The 20,760-nt window shown below is 39.8% G+C and overlaps 1 protein-coding gene across 2 annotated transcripts in view; it reads right to left on the bottom strand.

Annotated features, from left to right (window-relative positions):
• Nucleotides 1-20,760, bottom strand: part of PHACTR2 (phosphatase and actin regulator 2) — a 307,383-nt gene that overhangs the window by 102,823 nt on the left and 183,800 nt on the right. The gene's annotated exons all lie outside the window — the stretch shown is intronic.

The raw sequence follows: 20,760 nt of genomic DNA, 5'->3' as shown, positions 1-20,760 counted from the left end.
AACCCATGGTGGAAGGAGCCCATATTTACAAAACCACTAACTTCAATTATGACAAATGCACAAAAAGTTAGCACTCATATTCTTTTACTCTTTCCCATAAATGGATTTTACCACTAGAATAGACCTATAATTAATAATAAATGATCCACGAATAAAAAGATGGGCCATAATGAGTCTTTCCATCCACCTACGTATAAAAAGATTGAACCAAGAAAAAAATCCATTCTACTGGGAGAAAAAAAGGAGAGAAAAAATTAGTCTCCTTTATATTTAGAGCACATAGAGGAAATCTGTTTTAACACAATTATATACCTTTAGGAAAATAATAGAAGATTTTTTTTAAAGCATGCATAATAAAATTATTATTATTATTATTATTATTTTTGAGACGGAGTCTAGCTCTGTCGCCCAGGCTGGAGTGCAGTGGCCAGATCTCAGCTCACTGCAAGCTCCGTCTCCCGGGTTTACGCCATTCTCCTGCTTCAGCCTCCCAAGTAGCTGGGACTACAGGCGCCCGCCACCTCGCCCAGCTAGTTTTTTTTTGTATTTTTTAGTAGAGACGGACGGGGTTTCACTGGGTTAGCCAGGATGGTCTCTATCTCCTCACCTCGTGATCCGCCCATCTCAGTCTCCCAAAGTGCTGGGATTACAGGCTTGAGCCACCAAGCCCGGCCAATAAAATTATTATATAATATCTCTTGCCCACAGAATTTCTAGCATTCATTTGGTCTGATTAGGTTTTGTTGTGAAATACACAAAAACACAAATGGCTGAATTAAAATACAACCCCCACCCCGCTTCCTTTTTTGACAGTGATGTTCCCACATTGACTTTTGCAATGCTGCCATACAGAACAGTCACAGTTACTTAAGGTCAGTATCCATTCATGAGAGAATAGCTCCCCATCCTACCCACTAAATTGGTAAAATATTCATTTAGTCTATTAGGGCTTTTCAGGGTTTCTTGAGGCTGTTTAAAGCAACTCTCAGTGATATGAACACTAAAGAAGGATTGGAAACAAGCAAAATCATTCCCTACCCCTCGCCCTAAATCCGGCACTTTCCAAATCGAAAAGATTCACTTGCAAGTGCTCCATATATAGGATGGGATAAGGTCCATCAAGAGCCATTCATTCATTCATTCATTCGTTCATTCAATATACATTTACTGAATGTTTAACATAAGCCAGGCACTATACAAGTTCCTTTGAGATCTCACCAAAGAAGAAAACAAAAATCCCTGTTCTCATGGAATTTATAATCTACTAGGAAGTGGCGTCAGATAATAAACAATAAAAATAATTTATAAATGTTAGATGGTAAAATGTGCTATGGAAAATGGAAAAAGTAAGGTTGAAAAAGAGGAGGAACCAGGCTAGGCATGGCTCACATCTATAATCCCAGCACTTTGGGAGGTCAAGGTAAGACAATCACTTGAAGGCAGTTGGACACCCAGCCTGGGCAACTGAGCAAGACTCCATCTCTATGAAAAACAAATTTTTTAAAATTAAGCTGGGTATTGTAGTGCATGCCTTTAGTCCTAGCAACTTGGGAGGCTGAGGCAGGATTGCTTTGAGCCCAGGAGTTAGAGGCTGTGTAGAAATGATCACACCACTGCACTCCAGCCCGGGTGAATGAGCAAGACCCTGCCTCAAATAAATAAATAAATCAGAAAAGAAAAGACAAGGAGGAATCAAAAGTGCTGGGCAAACCCACCAGGATAGCAATAATAAAAAAGACAGGTAGTAACAAATGTTGGCTGGAGTGTAGAGAAATTAGAATGCTCATACACTGTTAGTAGGAATATAAAGTGGTGTGGCCACATTGAAACACAGTCTGGCAGTTCCTCAAAATGTGAAACATTGAATTACCACATGACTAAGCAATTCCATTTCTAGGTATATAACCAAGAGAAATGAAACCAAGAGAAGTGAAAACATATACGTACACAAAAACTTACATACAAATGCACACAGCAACATTATTCATGATAGCCACAAATAGAAACAAATCCAATGTCCAGCAACTGATGAATAAACAAAATGTGGTATATTTATACAATGGAATGTTTAGTATTTGATAATGAAATGATGTACTGATACACGCTACAACATGGATGACCAATGAAAGCTTCCTAAGTGAAAGATACCAGTCATAAAAGACCATATATGTATTTTCTGATTCCATTTATATGAGATATCAAGAACAGGCAAACCACAGAGATAGAAAGTAGAGCTGGGAGATTGGTGAAATGGGGAATGACTGCCAGTGAGTATGGGATTTCTTTCTAGAGTGATGGAAATGTTTAAAATTGATTGTGGTGATGGTTTCACAACTTATGAATATTACTAAAACCTATTGAGTTGCACATGTTAAATGGGTGAACTGTTTGGTATATCAATTATATGTCAAAAAGGCCATTTAATTTAAAGAATGCTGGGGGAGAGGAGAGATTTGAAATATAATAATCCAGATCTCACCTAGAAAGTAGCAGTTGCACATAGACTTTATTGAAGGAGATAAGGCAGTTGGTTAACCATAAAGAAATCTAAAGGAAAAGTTTCACTTTCTTTTCCATTTCAAAGCACCAGAGGGCCTGCTTAAACTTACCAAAGTTAAAAGAAATAACCTGAATGGTCCTATAACTACAAAAGAAATTGAATATGCTATTTAAAATCCTTTCGAAAGAGAAATCTTCAGGTCCATAATGTTTTACTGTTTATTCTACCAAACATTTCAAGAAGAAAATAACAACAATTCAGCACAATCTCTTTCAGAAACAGAAGAGGAGGGAACAGTTGCCAACTGATTGTATAAAGTTGGTGTTGCCCTGATATCAAACCTAGACAAAGATGGTGCAAGAACACTACAGACCAATACCATGAATCCTCAACAAAATATTATTCAATAAAATCTAGCAACATATAAAAAGAATACTACACCACAACACAGTGGGGCTGGCCGGGCGCGGTGGCTCACGCCTGTAATCCCAGCACTTTGGGAGGCCAAGGCAGGTGGATCACCTGAGGTCAGGAGTTCGAGACCAGACTGACCAACATGGAGAAACCCCATCTCTACTAAAAATACAGAATTAGCAGGGCGTGGTGGCACATGCCTGTAATCTCAGCTACTCCAAAGGCTGAGGCAGGAGAATCGCTTGAACCCAGGAGGCGGAGGCTGCTGTGAGCCGAGATTGTGCCATTGCACTCCAGCCTGGGCAACAAGAGTGAAACTCCATCTCAAAAACAAACAAACAAACAAAAAAACACAGTGGGGCTTATCCTAAGGATGTAAAAAACTGGTTCAAAATTCAAAAATCTGCCAATGTAATCAACCATAATAGTGGTCTAAAGAAAAAACCCAAATGACCATATCAATTGATCCAGAAAAAAAGTATTTGAGAAATCCAATATCTATTCCTAATAAATACTCTTAGAAAGTCAGGAACAAAAAGGAATTTCCTCAACCTAGTAAAAAAGGGCATGTATAAAAATCTTCAACTGGGCCGGGCGCGGTGGCTCACGCCTGTAATCTCAGCACTTTTGACGGCTGAGGCAGGCGGATCACGATGTCAGGAGTTCCAGACCAGCCTGGCCAACATAGTGAAACCCCGTCTCTACTAAAAATACAAAAATCAGCCAGGCACAGTGGCACGTGCCTGTAATCCTGGCTACTCAGGAGGTTGAAGCAGGAGAATCGCTTGAACCCAAGAGGCGGAGGTTGCAGTGAGCCAAGATCGCGCCACTGCACTCCAACCTGGGTGACAGAGCAAGACTCCGTCTCAAACAAACAAACAAAAAAACACCTTACACTAACATCATACTTAATGAATGCTTTCCCCCTAAGAATAGGAACAAGGCATGGATGTCTCCTTCACCACTCCTGTTTACCATTGTAGTAGAAGTCCTAGATGGTGAAAAATGGGAAGAAAATAAGAAAAAGCATGCAGGTTAGAATGGAAGAAATAAAATGATTCCTATTCACAGATGATATAATTGTCCATGTAGAAAATCCTAAGGTATTTTCAATAGAACTACTAGAACTGATAAGTGAGTTTAGTAAGGTAGCGTGATACAAGAAACAACTGGAAATTGACATTTTAAAATATATATCATTTACAGTCGCTAAAAAATAAAGAAAACAAATACTTAGGTATAAATGTAATACTGTTTTCTAAAAACTTCAAAATGCTAATAAAAAAATGGAAGAGCTAATCAAATTGAAAGGCATATCAGTTCATAAATTAGAAAGTTCAACATGGTATAGATATCAATTCTACCCAAACTGCAGCATAGATTTAATGCAGTTTAAATAAAAATCCTAGCCAAAAAAAAGTACTCCAGCAGTAACTTTTCAACAATAAAAACAAGTTGGTTCTAAAATTTAAATGAAAGCCAAACAAACTAGATTAGTTAAAACAATTTTAAATGAAGAATAAGGTTAGAAAATCTCACTACCTAATTTTCAGACTTACAAAGCTATAATAATCAAGATAGTGTGATATTGGTGAAAGAATAGACACAGATTAAGAGAATAAAGTAGTGAGTCTGGAAATAGACCACAAATATGTTGCCGATTAATTTTTGAACAAAGGTGTAAAGGTAATTCAATGGGGAAATGATAGTTGTTTCAACAAATGCTGTTGAAATTTCTTACACATGACACCAAAAGCATGATCTGAAAAGAGAAAAAAAATTGTACTTAAGAGCCTTTGCTCTTAAAAGACACTGTTCAAGAACAGAAAGACAAGCTACTAGAGCCTGGCAGAAAATATCACCAAGTTACATATCTGACAAGGGCACTGAACCTAGAAAATATAACACTCTCAAAACTCAACATTAAGAAAACAAACTACTCAGTAAAAATGGATCAAAAGACTTCAAAAGACTTTTACCAAAGAGAGTATGTGGAAGAACAATATATGCTTATTGATTTTTAAAACAGTGCAAAGGCAACTTAATAGAAAAATGATGATCTTTTCAACAAATGATATTGAAATAACTAGACATTTACATGCAAAAAAACAGCCTTGACCCAAAACCAGCCTCACCCCTTGCATAAAAATGATCCTAAAACTGATCATAGATCTAAATGTAAAACATAAAACTATAAAAACATTTAGAAGAAAACATAGGATAAAAATCTTTGTGACCTGGGGTTAGGCATGACAAGAGACCAAAAGCATAATCTATTTTAAAAGAAGCTGATATGGTGGATTTCATCAAAATTAAAAATTTTTCCTCTACAAAAGGTACTGTTATAAGAATCAAAAGACAATCTACAGAGTGGAAAAAAATATTTGCAAATCACATATCCAACAAATAACTTGTATCTAGAATATATAAAGAACTCTCAAAATTCACCAGTAAGAAAACAAATAACCCAATTAAAAAATAGGCAAAAGACCTGAATAGAAACTTTATCAAAGAGGATATATGGATGGCAGATACATACATGAAAAGAATTTCATTCTTGGATATTTTGCAAATATTTTCTCCCATTCCACAGACTGTCTCTTCACTCTGTTGACTGTTTCCTTTGCTGAGTAGAAACTTTTTATTAGTAGTTTAATATAGTCAAATTTGTCCTTTTTTGTTTTGTTGCCTGTACTTTTGAGGTCTTAGACATAAAATCTTTGCCTAGACTGATGTTTTAGATTGTTTCCCCTATGTTTTCTTCTAGTAGTTTCATAGTTTTAGGTCTTCTGTTTAAGTCTTTAATCCATTTTGCATTGATTTTTATACACTGTGAGACATAGGTGTCTATTTTCTTTCTTTTGTGTTTGGATATTCACTTTTTCCAGCACCATTTATTGAAGAGGATGTTCTTTCCCTAATCTATATTCTTGGCACCTTTGTCAAAAATCAGTTGGCTGTAAATATGTAGATTTATTTCTGGGTTCTCCATTCTATTCCATTGGTCTATGTGTCTGTTTTTATACAAATACCACGCTGTTTTGGTTACCATAGCCTTGTAATATATTTTGAAGTCAGGTACTATGATGCTTCCAGCTTTCTTCTTTTTGCTCAGGATTGCTTTGGCTGTTTGGGCTCTATTTTAGTTCCATACAAATTTTTCTATGTCTGTGAAAAATGTCATGAGACTGGTGGATCACTTGAGCCCAGGAGTTTGAAACCAGCTTGGGTAACATGGTGAAACCCTGTCTCTACAAAAAAAAAAAATATAAAAAACTAGCCAGGTGTGGTGATGTGCTCCTGTAGTCCCAGCTACTCAGGAGGCTGAGGTGGGAGGATCACCTGAGCCCCGGAGGTAGATGCTGCAGTAAGCATCTATGCAGCACTCCAACCTAAGTGACAGAGTAACACCCTGTCTCAAAAAAAAAAAAAAAAAAAAAAGGAAAGAAAGAAAAGAGGCACCACTGATTTTTATGTTGATTTTGTATCTTGTAACTTTACTGAATTTGTTTATCAGATCTAAGAGTTTCTAGATATAAGATCATGTCATCTGCAAAGTTTGTCTTTCTCTTTTCCAATCTGGATGCCTTTTATTTCTTTCTCTTGCCTAATTGCTCTGGCTAGGACTTCCAGTTCAATAGGAGTGGTAAAAGTGGGCATCCTTGTCTTGTTCCAGTTCTTAGAGGAAAGGCTTTTAACTTTTCCCCATTCAGCATTATATTAGCTGTTGGTTTGTCATATAAGGGCTTTAATATGTTGAGGTATGTACAGGGAACTCAAATAACTCAACAAGAAAACACCAAATAATCCTGTTAAAATGTGGGCAAAAGATAGGAATAGACATTTTTCAAAAACACACACAAATGGCAACAGGTATACGAAAAAACCACTAAACATCAGGGAAATGAAAATCAAAACCATAATGACACATTATCTTACTTCAGTCAGCATGGCTGTTATCAAGACGACATCATCAGGGAAATGCACATCAAAACCACAATGACATATTATCTTACTTCAGTTAGCATGGCTAGTATCAAAAAGACAAAAAATGACAGATGTTGGTGAGGATTCAGAGAAATGGGAACTCTTACACAGTGTTGGTAGGAATGTATATTAGTACAGTCATTACAGAAAACAGTATGGAGGTTTCTCAAAAAAAATAAAAATAGAGCCACCATATGATCCAGCAATTCTGCTACCAGGTACTCACCCCCCAAAAATGGAACTCAATATATCAAAAGGATACCTGCATGCCCATGTATATTGTAGCACTGTTAACAATGGTCAAGATATGCAATCAACCTATGTGTCCATCAAAGATGAATGGATAAAGAAAATATGATTATATAAACACAATGGAATGCTGTTTGGCCATAAAAAAAAAAAAATCCTGTCATTTGCAGCAACATACATACAAGTGGAAGAAATTATGTTAAGTAAAATAATCCAGGCACAGGAAGACAAATACATGTTCTCACTCACAGGTGGGAGTTAAAAAAAGTTGATCTTATAGAAGTAGAGAGTAGAATGACAGTTACAAGAGGCTGCAAACGGTGTGTGGGCGTCAGTGGGGGAGGGAATAAAGAGAGGCAGATTAATAGGTACAAACATACAGTTACATAGAAGAAATAAGTTCTAATATTTAATAGCATGGTAGGGTGACTGCAATTGCAACAATGTATTGTATATTACAAAATAGCTAGAAGAAAGGATTTGAAATGTCCCCAATGGTAGAAATGATAAATGTTTGAGGTGATAGATATCCTAAATACCCTGACTTGATCATGACACAGTATATGCATGGAACAAAATATCACATGTGCCCTATAAATATACACAAATATTATGCATCAATAAAAAAGTTCAACATCATTAGCCCATTAGGGAAATGCAAATTAAAACCAGGACAAAATACCGCTACATACTTACTAGAATGGTTAACATAAAACTAATTACAGCACACCTATGTTCAAAGCAGCAATATCCACAATAGCCAAGAGGGGGATGCAGTCCAAATGTCCACTGACCAATGAATGGATTTAAACAATGTAGTATACTACACAGTCTTTGAAAAAAGTAAATCTTGTCACATGCTACAGCATGGATGAACCTTGAGGACATTATGCTAGGTGAAATAAACTAATCACATAAAGATAAACACTATCTGAGTCCACTTATATGAGGGATCCAAAGGTGTCAAATTCATAGTTATAGAAAGTAGAACGGTGGGTTACTAGGGGGCAAAAAGGAAGTTGTCTAATAGGTATAGAGTTTCAGTTCTGCAAGATGAAAAAGTTCTGGAGATCTATTTACAGAACAATGTAAATATATTGAACACTACTGAACTGCACATTTAAAAATGGTTAAGATGGTGAATTTTATGATAAATGTTTTTGCCATAACAACAAAAAATAATGACAATACCAAGTGTTGACAAGGATGTGGAGCAACTGAAACTTTTCTCCACTACTTGTAGGAATGCATAACTCTGGAAAACTGTTTGGCATTTGCTTATAAAGTTAAACACACATTTAACATATGACCCCTAAATCCCATTCCTACATATTTTCCCCAGAGAAATGAAGGCTTTTGCTCACACAAGAACTTACACAAGAATGTTTATAGCAGTTTTATTTAGAATTACCCCAAATTAGAAACAACCCATGTGCCTTTCATGTATGGATAAACAAACTGTGGTACATCTATTCCATGAAATACTATTCAACAAAAAATGGAATGATTAATACACGCAACAGCCTGGATGAAGCTCTCATGAGTCACTCTGCAAAGTGGAAGAAACCAGTCTCCAAAGATTTCACACTGAATGATTCCATTTATATGACATTCTTGAAACAACAAAACTATGGTGAAGAACAGACCAGTAGTTGCCAGAGGTTAGGAGTTGGGGGAAGGGGTGAAGAATAGGGTGTGACTATAAAAAGACAGCACATCCATCCCAGCACTTTGGGAGGCCAAGGTGGGCAGATCACAGGATCACGAGTTCAAGACCATCCTGACCAACATGGTGAAACCCCATCTCAACTAAAAATACAAAAATTAGCCAGGTATGGTGGCGTGTGCCTGTAATCCCAGCTACTCAGGAAGCTGAGGCAGGAGAACAGCTTGAACCCTGGAGGCAGAGGTTGCAGTGAGCCCAGATTACGCAACTGCACTCAAGCCTGGGCAACAGAGCAAGACTGTATCTCAAAACAAAAAACAAAAAAAAGTACAAAGGAGATTTGGGGAGTGACAGAACTCTGACATATCCTGACTGTGGTAGCGATTATGCAAAACTATACATATATTAACATTCTTAGTACTATACACACATATACACAGACACATATAAAACAAAGAGGAAACACCCACATGGTGAATGACCAAGAGATAACCTCTTTGGAGAAGGTCATGATCACATATTCAGTCATAGAAAGTGAACTCGTTCATGGTACCTTTTTACATCTGCCTCCCGCATATGCCACACCACAGCTACTTCTAAGAAGAATCTCAGGAGTTCACACTGGAGCTGTCAGAATGAATACATACATCTTCCAGTGAACTATAGGCTCATTGGTCCATGTCCACAATGAAAGAGAGAGGAAAGGCAGGAAAACATTTTGGAAAAGTCAAAAAGCTATTTGTGTTTTCTGAAAGGTCAAGGGATTGGCATAGCTGGCAGAAACCAGGGCTCAACAAAAAAGCCCCATTTTTAAAGGCCCAGTTTGTTGAGGGCCTATTTACAGGAAAAGTTTCCAAGAGGGGCTGCCAAAAACAACCAAAGGTAACCCTGACACCCCATAGTCTGGACTGTGCAGAAACTCGTGGCTGGGACCTCTATTTTTCTTCCTTGGAGAGAAGCACCAAGAGGCGATCTATAAATATAAACCAGCTTTCCCACTAAAAGGGAAGGTGAAAGAAGTTGGGTTGCATCATCCTTTGCTCTAGTCTGGAAAAGATTAATGTTTTCTAGAAAAAAAATGAAAGAATTAGGCTGGGCGCGGTGGCTCATGCCTGTAATCCCAGCACTTTGGGAGGCCGAGGCGGGTGGATCACTTGAGGTCAGGAGTTTGAGACAAGCCTGGCCAATATGGTGAAATCCAATCTCTACTAAAAATACAAAAACAAAAAAAGAAAAAAGGAAGGCCGGGCACAGTGGCTCACGCCTGTACTCCCAGCACTTTGGGAGGCCGAGGTGGGTGGATCACTAGGTCAGGAGATCAAGACCATCCTGGCTAACATGGTGAAATCCCATCTCTACTAAAAATACAAAAAAATTAGCCAGGCGTGGTGGCAGGTACCTGTAGTCCCAGATACTCCGGAGGCTGAGGCAGGAGAATGGTGTGAACCCAGGAGGTGGAGCTTGCAGTGAGCCGAGATCGTGCCACTGCAGTCCAGCCTGGGCAACAGAGTGAGACTGTCTGAAAACAACAACAAACACACAAACAAACAAACAAAAATTAGACAAGTGTGGTCTCACACACCTGTAATCCCAGCTACTCGGGAGGCTGAGGCAGGACAATCGCTTGAAGCTGGGAGGCAGAGGCTGCAGTGAGCCGAGATCATTCCATTGCACTCCAGTCTAGGCAAGAATTATGCAGTTAAGAAAGCCACACAAAAAGAAATGTTTTGAGGAAGAAAATAGAACAAAGAGATCAACCACTTGACAAAACCAAAATGTCCTGCCAAGAGGTTAATAGGAGAAAAAAGATAATACACAGGAGAGGGAGAATTGATGTACTGTGTAGATCTGGCATGGAGCAGCAGGTAAGATAGAGAAGGGTGGTATATCAGAGACTCCGAGCCAGTGTCTCGCTTCTCTCACTGACCCGCCATTCTCGATCTCCACGTGCACTCTGATTTTCCCCACAACAGCCTTCCCTGGTATTTCTTCCCTGGAATACCAGCTTCATGAGCTTGTTTCTCTAGAACAGAATCTGGGCATAGGGTAGAAGCTCAGTGAATACTTGCTGTATGAATGGATGACAAGGAGGATTCATCAGACCCAGCAGGAAAAGTCAAAAGTGGTCACTGAGGAGCTCTTGATGAGGTGCCAGTGCTAGAGATGAGAGCCTTGCACAGACCTGCCTGGCTAATCAGAAAGAATGCTGCCTTCTTGTAGTGTGTTTCTTAGGACATAAAAGAGGGCACATCAAAACTCCTCAAACCCTCCTCTACTGGTTTTTAAAAATAAGGATAATTGTCTTCCTCAGAAGCCATCTGGATGGTCTAGCTGGTCAGAAGTCCTGAGTGGAAAACAGGAAGGCATGGAAAGTGACATGTGGTTCTCTTCTCTTCTGGCTAGAGATCATGGCATATGAAAAGACTGGATAAAGAAATGCGAAAAGCCATTTCAACCGATGGTGTTGAAGACAAGATCTGATTTTCTGGACTGTAACATTCAAATAATAGCCTGACAAGACATGTGGTTCATTACATGAAAATAGGAATGAGATACCAGACTATTCACAATAGCCAAGACATGGAATCAAACTAAGTGTCCATCAATAGATGAATGGGTAAAGAAAACGTAGTACATATACATAATGGAATACTATTCAGCCATAAAAACAATAAAATTCTGTCATTTGTAGCAACATGGATGGAACTGAAGGACATTATGTTAAGTAAAATAAGCCAGGTGCAGAAAGACAAATGTTGGATGTTCTCACTCATATGTGGGAGCTAAAACGAAAAAACTGAACTCATGGTCATAGAGTCGAATGTCAGTTACCAGAAGCTGGGAAGGGTAGTGGGGAGGAAGGAATAAAGAGGGATGGTTAAGGGGTACAAATGTGCAGTTAGATAGAAAGAATAGATCTAGTGTTCAGTAGCACGATGGGGTGACTAGAGCTAACAATATTGTATATCTCAAAACAACTAAAAGAATGGAACTGGAATATTTCTAACAAAAAGAAACGATAAATGTTTGAGGTGATGTATATTTCAATTACCTTGATTTAAACATTATACACTGAATGCTTATATAAAAATACCACATACGCCCCATAAATATGTACAACAATTATGTATTCATTAAAAATAAAAAATGTAGGAAAAAAATGACATGCCAAGAAGATGCTCACCGAATTGGCCTATTGAAGAGAACCTTAAAGTTGAATTCAAGAGAGAGGAAAACACCCACATAATGGTATAAAACCAGGCATTATGGAGGACAGCAGCCAGAACAGAAAAAGAAAAAACCAATGCCAGAGACTTCTAGTGCTTTCGGAGAAACTAGCATCCAAGAAATGTGGATGTGATGTGTACATATATCCACATGAGGGTACAGGGAAAGAACAGAAAATATATTGCTATAAAAAAGTAAAACAGATCACCCCGTTAGGAGGCTCTGGGTGATATTTTCCACAAAGAGAACATTAAATAAGCAGAAAAGTGATAGAGAGTTTTCATAGGAACTTCCAGCTCCCTAGACATTTACAAGATACTTAATTCTTACTGATAAATTCTTCTTTAAATAAGATGAAATTCTATTCTAGACTTAATTCTAAATAGTGGAAATGTGGTTGGTGAAGTAGTAATAGTAAGAATTTTTTGAAAAGTCACCATTTTAGCTTAGGATTAAAAAATAGCTAAGAACACGTGAAGTACAGCCAGATGCACAGGCACCCCGTGGACTCCATGAGCACAAGGAACTGGTCAGGCTTGTTTATGACCATATCCCTAGCACACACTGCATTGGGCCAGGAACGCCATAAAAACTGAGTGACCTACACAATCTAGTACGCTTCTATGGTGAGAAACTCTGAAACTGACAACAGATAAAGGGATGAATAAACTTAAAGATGGAAAGATGATCATGTAACAATGTGATTAGGAGATACACAAACACACACACACACACACATCAGAGGCTAGTTAGAAAGACTGGAGATAATTTGTTTCAGGCCAAGACAAAAGGAAACTTCCTCAACAATTAGAGCTGGGAATAAGGAATTCAGGAAGAAGCTCAATGACTGTCTGTTATCAGGGCTGCTGGAGACAGGATTGATTCCTGTCCTAGAGACCGAACTAGACGGCTAAGGTCCTTTACAACTCAAAAATTCTTAATTTCAATTGAAAATTACGTAAGTGTTTTACTATAGTAACATAAATGGTGTTTGGCTGTATTTGAACAAATATTAATAGTCCCAGGCTTCAGGCATATTATGGATTAAACTCGATTTTGTAAATTAGTTTGGGAGCATACCCATAATTCCAAATAATCTAAAAACGCAGTACTGGAGACACTGCCAGTATGTAAGTTAAGGATTGCTTACAGACAGAGGCAATAATGCATTATTATTTCAACTTAGAAAGGCAGTCTCAATAGGACTCGATACTGTATCCACCAGAAAATACTAACATATGGGCCGCCATTCTAAACTGGAACTCCATGAGGCTGGCTTTCTGACTTTTGGTTTGCCGGTGGCTCAGAATCTGCCTTGCAAATGTAAGTTGAAGAAAGAAAGCCATAACAAAAAGCGTATATTATATAGTTAAACCCTGCTCCTCTTCTGGTAAAACTGTACAGAATGAAATTTCATAATTCGTTAGGAGCCACGGAGCTGGCAGTAGATATCAAGACTGACAACCAAGCCAGGTGCTGTGGCTCACGCCTGTAATCCCAACACTTTGGGAGGCCAGGATGGGAGAATGGCTTGAGACCAGGAGTTTGAGACCAGCTTGGGCAACATAGCGAGATCTCATCTCCACAAATAACACAACAATTAGCCAGGCATGGTGGCCCATGCCTGTGGTCCCAACGACTCAGGGGACTGAGGTGAGAGGATTGCTTGAGCCCAGGTGGTCAAGGCTTCAGTGAGCCGTGATCACTGCACTGCATTCCACTCCAGTTTGGGTGACACAGTGAGATGCTGCCTCAACAACAACAACAACAAAAAGATTAACAACCAACCGTGAATGGGATGCATTTTAACAGTTAAATTATCAGATAAAGTTTGTAAAGGCCTAGAATCACAATGTGTCCACACCATTATTGAAAGTGCAAATCCCAGGGCTCTGGGAGGCTGAGGTGGGCGAATCACCTGAGGTCAGGAGTTTGAGACCAGCCTGGCCAACATGGTAAAACCCCGTCTCTACTAAAATACAAAAATTAGCCAGGTGTGGTGGTGTGTGCCTGTAATCCCAGCTACTCGGGAGGCTGAGGCAGGAGAATTGCTTGAACCTGGGAGGCGGAGGTTGCAGTGAGCTGAAATCGCTCTACTGCACTCCAGCCTGGGGACAGAGTGAGACTCCATCTCAAAAAAAAAAAGAAGTGTCGAACACAAAGCAAGAAGCCCTCTGTGGGTCCAGATGTGCTGTGTGGCCTTTGGCTGGTTACATAACTTCTCCCCGATACAGTAAACTGGGAAAAGGGAAAGATTCCTTCCTTTTCCTCCAATATGACATGAGGGTGAATGATAAAGCACTTCCAGGCCGGGCACGGTGGCTCACGCCTGTAATCCCAGGACTTTAGGAGGCCAAGGCAGGTGGATCACCTGAGGTCAGGAGTTCGAGACCAGTCTGGCCAACATGGTGAAACCCTGTCTCTACTAAAAATACAAAAATCAGCTGGGTGTAATGGCACACGCCTGTAGTCCCAGCTACTCAGGAGGCTGAGGCAGGAGAATCGTTTGAACTCAGGATGCAGAGGTTGCAGTGAGTCAAGATCATACGCACTCCAGCTTGGATGATAGAGTGAGACTCTGTTTCCAAAAAAAAAAAAAAGCACTTCCAACTTTTTAGTGGAATAAGATAGGTAAAATCAAAATGCTGTCATTTATTAATGCAACCAGAGCAATCCTTAACAAATATCACCTTAAGCAAATCCTTTAACTTTGCCCTACTTTCTAGATGTGGAAAATAATCCCAAATAGCAACATTAGGTCTCTATGGTTACAAGAGAATATTATCCTTTAATAGGACCAAACATAATTTTGATCCTTGCCAACCATTTTTCTACATGTGCACTGTGGAAAGCAGGCCAGTCAAGTAGAAATAAAGTAATTCTTCAGACAAAATCCTTCTTACAGCAAAAACTAGTGTGTGAGGCAAAATGATGTATTAGAGCCACCTTTCTATGATCAGTCCTTTCTGATGTGGGTAGGAAGACACCTTTTAGAGATGCAACTAGTGAATGGTCGAAAGTACTGGCTATGAGGCTTCATTGCTTAGGTTCAAATATTGCCTTTGCCTAGAGCCAGGTGTGTTTTCTTGGGCAAGCCCCAGTCTCCTCATCAGTAGAACTGGGAAAATAGTAGCCGTCAAAGACTGCAGTTCATAAGGTTGTACTGATGATTCAGTGAGTTAATATGAATCCAGTTATTGGAGCAGAACCTGGTACCTAACAGCATTCAATAAAAATTAGCCATTATTATTATTAGGGAGTACAAAGTACCTTCAGGATATCAAAGATATTACCAGATGATTCTCTACAACTTAGTCTGATTCCTAGAATGCTAACACTGACAACAATACTACCTAAAAATCTAGACAGGCATTCTTTTTCTATTACTCCCAACACAAATAAAAGTCTCCTTTTTATTGAAGATAAGTTGTCTGGATTTTCTTTATATAGGAGTATAACTTACTTTTAAATAAGGACAAAAGACAGGGAAAATATTTTTCCTAATTTTATTGGCTTCTTAATAGTGGTACATGGCTGTAATTGTGAAGTACATGTTTTGGTTAGTATTTTAATTTCTTATAATTTTTAAAATCTTCAATTTCTTTTATAAAGTCCTAAAGCATAGGCAGGGTGTGATGGTTCATGCTAGTAATCCCAGCACTTTGGGAGGCCAAGGAGGATGAATTGTTTGAGCCCAGGAGTTTGAGAACAGTCTGGCAACACAGTGAAACCTTGTCTCTACAAAACACACAAAAATTAGCCGAGTGTGGTGCTGTGTGCCTGTAGTCTCAGCTATTTGGGAGGCTCAGGTGGGAGGATCATCTGAGCCCAGGGAGGTTGAGGATGCAGTGAGCTGTGATTGTGCCACTGCACTCCAGCCTGGGAGACAGAATGAGACCCTCCCGCCCCCAAAAAAAAAAAGAAAAAAGAAAAAAGTCCTACATCACCCAGTACTGCATTTTTGGCTATAGTGGGTATTTAATAAAGAAGCAATTCAAGGCATATTTTTTTATTACATCCCATGTGCAAGTTATTACATAAAGAACCTATGTGAAGTGCAGCAAAAGTGAGTGTAATAGTCTCTGCCCTTAAATACTTTACATAGTAAATTAGAAGCATAAGACAGACACTTAAACAAGAAAACAAGTTAAAATAAACATGTCCTAACAGGAGTACAGGCAAAGGAGGGGTGGCTACCATCAGCTGGTGCTGAATCAAAGTCAAGAATATCTGCAGGAGGAAGAGACATGTTACTGACCCTTGAATGACTGGTAGCATTTCAATAGGTATAGCTGGAGGAAGGAGGTGCTCAGAGGAACAGGAAAGAGCAAGAAAAAAAGCCAGGGGACCAAGAAGGCTTGGGGCATGCTGAGCCAGTGACCCAGCATGACTGAAGTCCAAAGGCTATGGACGACTTGAAAAGAAAATGTCAGTTTGGGTTAAACTGAGAAGAGCTGAGAAGCCTGGATTTCACTGAAGAAGCAATGCGGACCCAGTCACACTTTTTGAGCAAGAAGTGACAGGAGCAAAGTCCCATCTGAGGAACGTTTCCTGATGGTGATATCCAAGAGGATCTGGGGGGGGGGGGGGGCAAAAGGGGAGATGGGTGATCTGCCCACCTATGTCCCCAGATCCACACATGCTGGGCTACTGCTGCTGACCAGAGGGAGCCCTCATCTCCCTGCTCACCCAGCTCTTGGGCTATGTCATTTCTAGCAACAGTAACTCCAGCACCACAGGCTTAGGATCTTAGGGACTCCTCCTCTAAATCCATTCCCTGTGTTCCACTTTATATAGCAAGTTTCTGTCCCGAGTCCTTTGGTAAGTTTCTGTCCTAGTTATCAGCTCTATTTCCTTGTTCTTTAAAAAAGGATAGGGCCGTAGGCTGAGCGCGGTGGCTCACGCCTGTACTCTCAGCACTTTGGGAAGCTGAGGTGGGCAGATTGCTTGAGCCCAGGAGTTTGAGACCAGCCCGGGCAACATGGCAAACACCCATCTCTACTAAAAGTACAGTACAAAAGTACAAAAATTAGCTGGGCATCGTGGCGTGTGCCTGTGGTCCCAGCTGCTTGGGAGGCTGAGGCGGGAGAATTGCTTGAAGCCGGGAGATTGAGGCTGCAGTGAGCTGTGATAGCACTACTGCATGCCAGCCTGGGTGACTAGGGCCCTGTTCAAGTCTTTCTGATTCCCACACCAGACACCATCTGCCCCACCTAAATACTCCTACCTGAGAAAAGAACACCCTGGTTACTGAGGCCTGCCTGAATCTTCTAATATCACTCACCTGGATGCTCTGAGATTTACCCTACCTGTTGGAACCTGTGCCACTTTGTGGTGAAATACTCATCACTCTATTTGCCTGGCTTGATACTTATAAGGTTATTATCTTGATCACTTGGGTTCCTGACAGCCTGTGACATTTCAAACCTCCTCTGTCAGCCTCACCAGCTAGGTCAGGTTCCCCTCATAGGTAGGTTTGCTGCCAGAACCCTGCCTCTCCCTGTCTTCTCTAGTGGCCTACAGATTTCTATAGCTAGCTGCAAATAAGCATAGCAAAAAAGCTATGTTGCACTAATTGAGACATTAGGTGACAGGACTAGACAACAGGAATTGACAGGATAGGCTGATGTTAAAGACTTTGCATAAGGAGAAAATAAATCAAACGTTTTAGGAACTGATAGAATGTAGAAGATGGTGAGAGCAGGAAGAGTCAAAGAACTCCATGGTTCAAAGTCTGGATGCCAAAGGAAGCCATGTTTACAGTAATAAGGATTGCTGGGGTTGGCAGGGAATCTGTTTTGGTTGGAATGCATTTATACATAGTACTTTTCCACTCCCTCTTCCTTCACTCCCTGTGTCCATCATAGCATTTATTAGTACCTCACCTGTCTAGAATGAAAGCTACATGAGGGCAGGAACCTCACTTGCTTATTGACTGCAGAATACCAGGCTTCCAGAACAGTGCCTGGCAGCTAGCATGTTTTCCATGGAAATACATATAGACTGTATGAATGGATTTTGAGTTAACATGTTGTTCTCAGGTAGTGCTACCCATCAGATGCTTGGGTAGATGTGCGTGGGCATTGGCTGGAGGCTGGGCCAGTTTGAGGGATGTGGGTATGGGAAAGAAGGGCACATTCAAAGCAACAGAAGGGCTAAGGCACATAGCAACCTTCCCTCAGAGGGTTAGGGGAGATGAGAAGATGAAGAGAAAAGGCAAAAAAGAGAAAGAGAAGTGAAAGACAAACAAGATAATGGTAGCTTTTGTAAGTTAAGGAAGAGGTATTTTGGAAATTAAGGCAGGACTGATTATTCAGTGACAGCAAATGTTGTAGAGGTTGAAATGAATGAAAATAAGAGAATGACACTAAATTTAATGGTTAGGAGACTTGGAGTAACCTCGGTGAATACAGAACACAGAGACAGATTGCAGTGGGAAAAGGAATGAGAACGTGGGAAGAAAGTAGAGGCAGCAGAAATAGGTTAGATTTTCAGTAAGTTTGGTCTTGATGGTAATACACTATGAGAAGTTAGAGGAACAACTGTGTTTATTTAGACAGGGCGTTTGTCCTCTTACCTTTGGGGAGATATAAGCATATATAAAAATCCAAAGGAAGGATGTTTATATCCTCACCTCCCACCAAATCAAATCAAATCAAATCAAATCAAAATGGGAAAAAATGATTATGTAGGGGAAAAAAAAGGTGTAAGTGCCATTTTGAGTTCTAAATATAGGGAAGGGATAGAAGAACCTAGAGCTTAGCTGGGACCTCTCATGCAGGAGAAGAAAAGCAATGAAGAGGGGTATCTGGGGGAAGTGGATGGAAAAGAGGCCTGTTCTCCTGTCCTAGAATCTAAGAGCCAGACACTGAACAGCCTAAATCAGAGTCGAAGATATTGGAAACTTTCTGCTTTAAAACAAGGCTAAAGAACTGGAAGCTGGGGCATAAGCCCAGCCTGCCTTATAGGGCATGATGTCCTTTGGACATAGAATGAACATTCCAAAATACAACTGACTCAAGGACCACTAAGACAGGCTACGAATGGGACACTTCTTACCTCCAGTTACAACAGTAAACATGTTATTACAATGCATTAATAAATTAGTGTTCCATCCTGTCTACTACCAATTAAGAACTCCTGTAACAGAAACGTATTCTAGGAAAAGTGGTATTTATCACTGTGCGGCAGAACACAATAAGGTTCATATCCATGTGAATACCAACCCAGGAGTTTAAGAGAAGGACAAACATAGAAGACTTACTTTTCTTGGAAGAAATGAACTTTCTTTTTTATCTCAAGATATGGTGGGTCTTGCCTAAGGTGTACTTCATTGATTATCAGACAGCCAACAGCCCTGATCATATCCAAACAGCTCGATTCCACTGCTTGAGATAATTTTTTAAAGAAGAAAATAACTTTCTCTTGGTTATATCCAAATACTAGTTTTGTGCAAAAGTAATTGCAGTTTTTTGCCACTAAAAGTAATGGCAAAAATCACAATTACTTTTGTACCAACTGAATATATCTGTTTTCCTCTAGATATGACATCTTTCTCCAATGTGAAAAAAAAACTAACATACGATACACCGTTTTGTAACTTATGTTCGTTTTCGTACCTTACATCTGGAGCCCTGCTCCCATCTTGGGTAGTCTTGGTAACGTGAAGAGCTGGATTCTCCCAATGCTTAAGCACATGTGAGAGGGAGGCACTTGAAGAAGGCCAGTGAGGTTTCTTCCATGACCAAAAAACAGGAGAACAAGATGCCCAGCCAGGGACGGGAAGGAGTCAAAGGTGTAAGGGTGTCTCTGGGGACCAATAACAGAATCTAGAACTGAAGCACCTCCGAGTTCAGCACATTCAACTCCCTGATTGTGCAGGAAATCAGGAGAAAACTGAGGCTGATCGCCCCTGTTCAAAGTCGCCCAGCCAGGTGTCCTCACACAGCACAGCACCCTGTCCCTCACCTCTCACCACCTCCTAACCCAGAAAGCCACTTAGGTACTGAAGAGCACCCAATAATCAAACCAGCATTATTTTCCCCTAAGCCAAGTTTCTCTTCTTTCTCTATCTTCTTATTACAGAAATTTTCCAATATTTATAAGCAGAGAAATGAGAATAATAACCACCATGGACCCACTGCCCAGCTTAAACAACCCATTGCCAGTCTTCCTTTATCTTAAGCTTACCTACCTCACCCTCCTCCAGGATTATTTTGAAGCAAATTCCAGGTAGCTTATCATTATTTCTTGTTAAATATAAAATGCTCAAACAAACTATATAGCTGCAAATGCATCTGAAACAATTTTCTTTGGGGAGCTTTGATGCTCCTATTCCATATCCTTGCATTGCGTGTGGTATTTTTAATTTCATTTCACAGCTCTAGAACAAAACCCTAGCTCTTATCTTAGTACAGACCAATAAGATATGCTCTGTGTCCCTGTACATCCACTAACAATATTAGACTGTGTACAACGAGGAATTCTGATGAAGGCATTGCCTTGGACAGTAAGCATGGGGAACGTTGAACTTACTAAACACTTTTCTATAATAGACACAGTACACTCACACTGGCACTTGTTTAAATTGGGCTGAATTCTGGCCTGAGATTTAAAGCCAACTTCGTCCATGAGTCGAGATGAAAGGCACTAAGCAACGTAACTCCTTAAGGTTTAACAAATCTACAAACTAAATTAACAACCAAACATTTTCACA

Source organism: Theropithecus gelada, chromosome 4 (genome assembly GCF_003255815.1).
Source record: "Theropithecus gelada isolate Dixy chromosome 4, Tgel_1.0, whole genome shotgun sequence".
In the NCBI taxonomy this organism is placed as follows: domain Eukaryota; kingdom Metazoa; phylum Chordata; class Mammalia; order Primates; family Cercopithecidae; genus Theropithecus; species Theropithecus gelada.
Note: the sequence above shows the minus strand (reverse complement) of the source record. Positions and strands in the feature narration are given on the sequence as shown.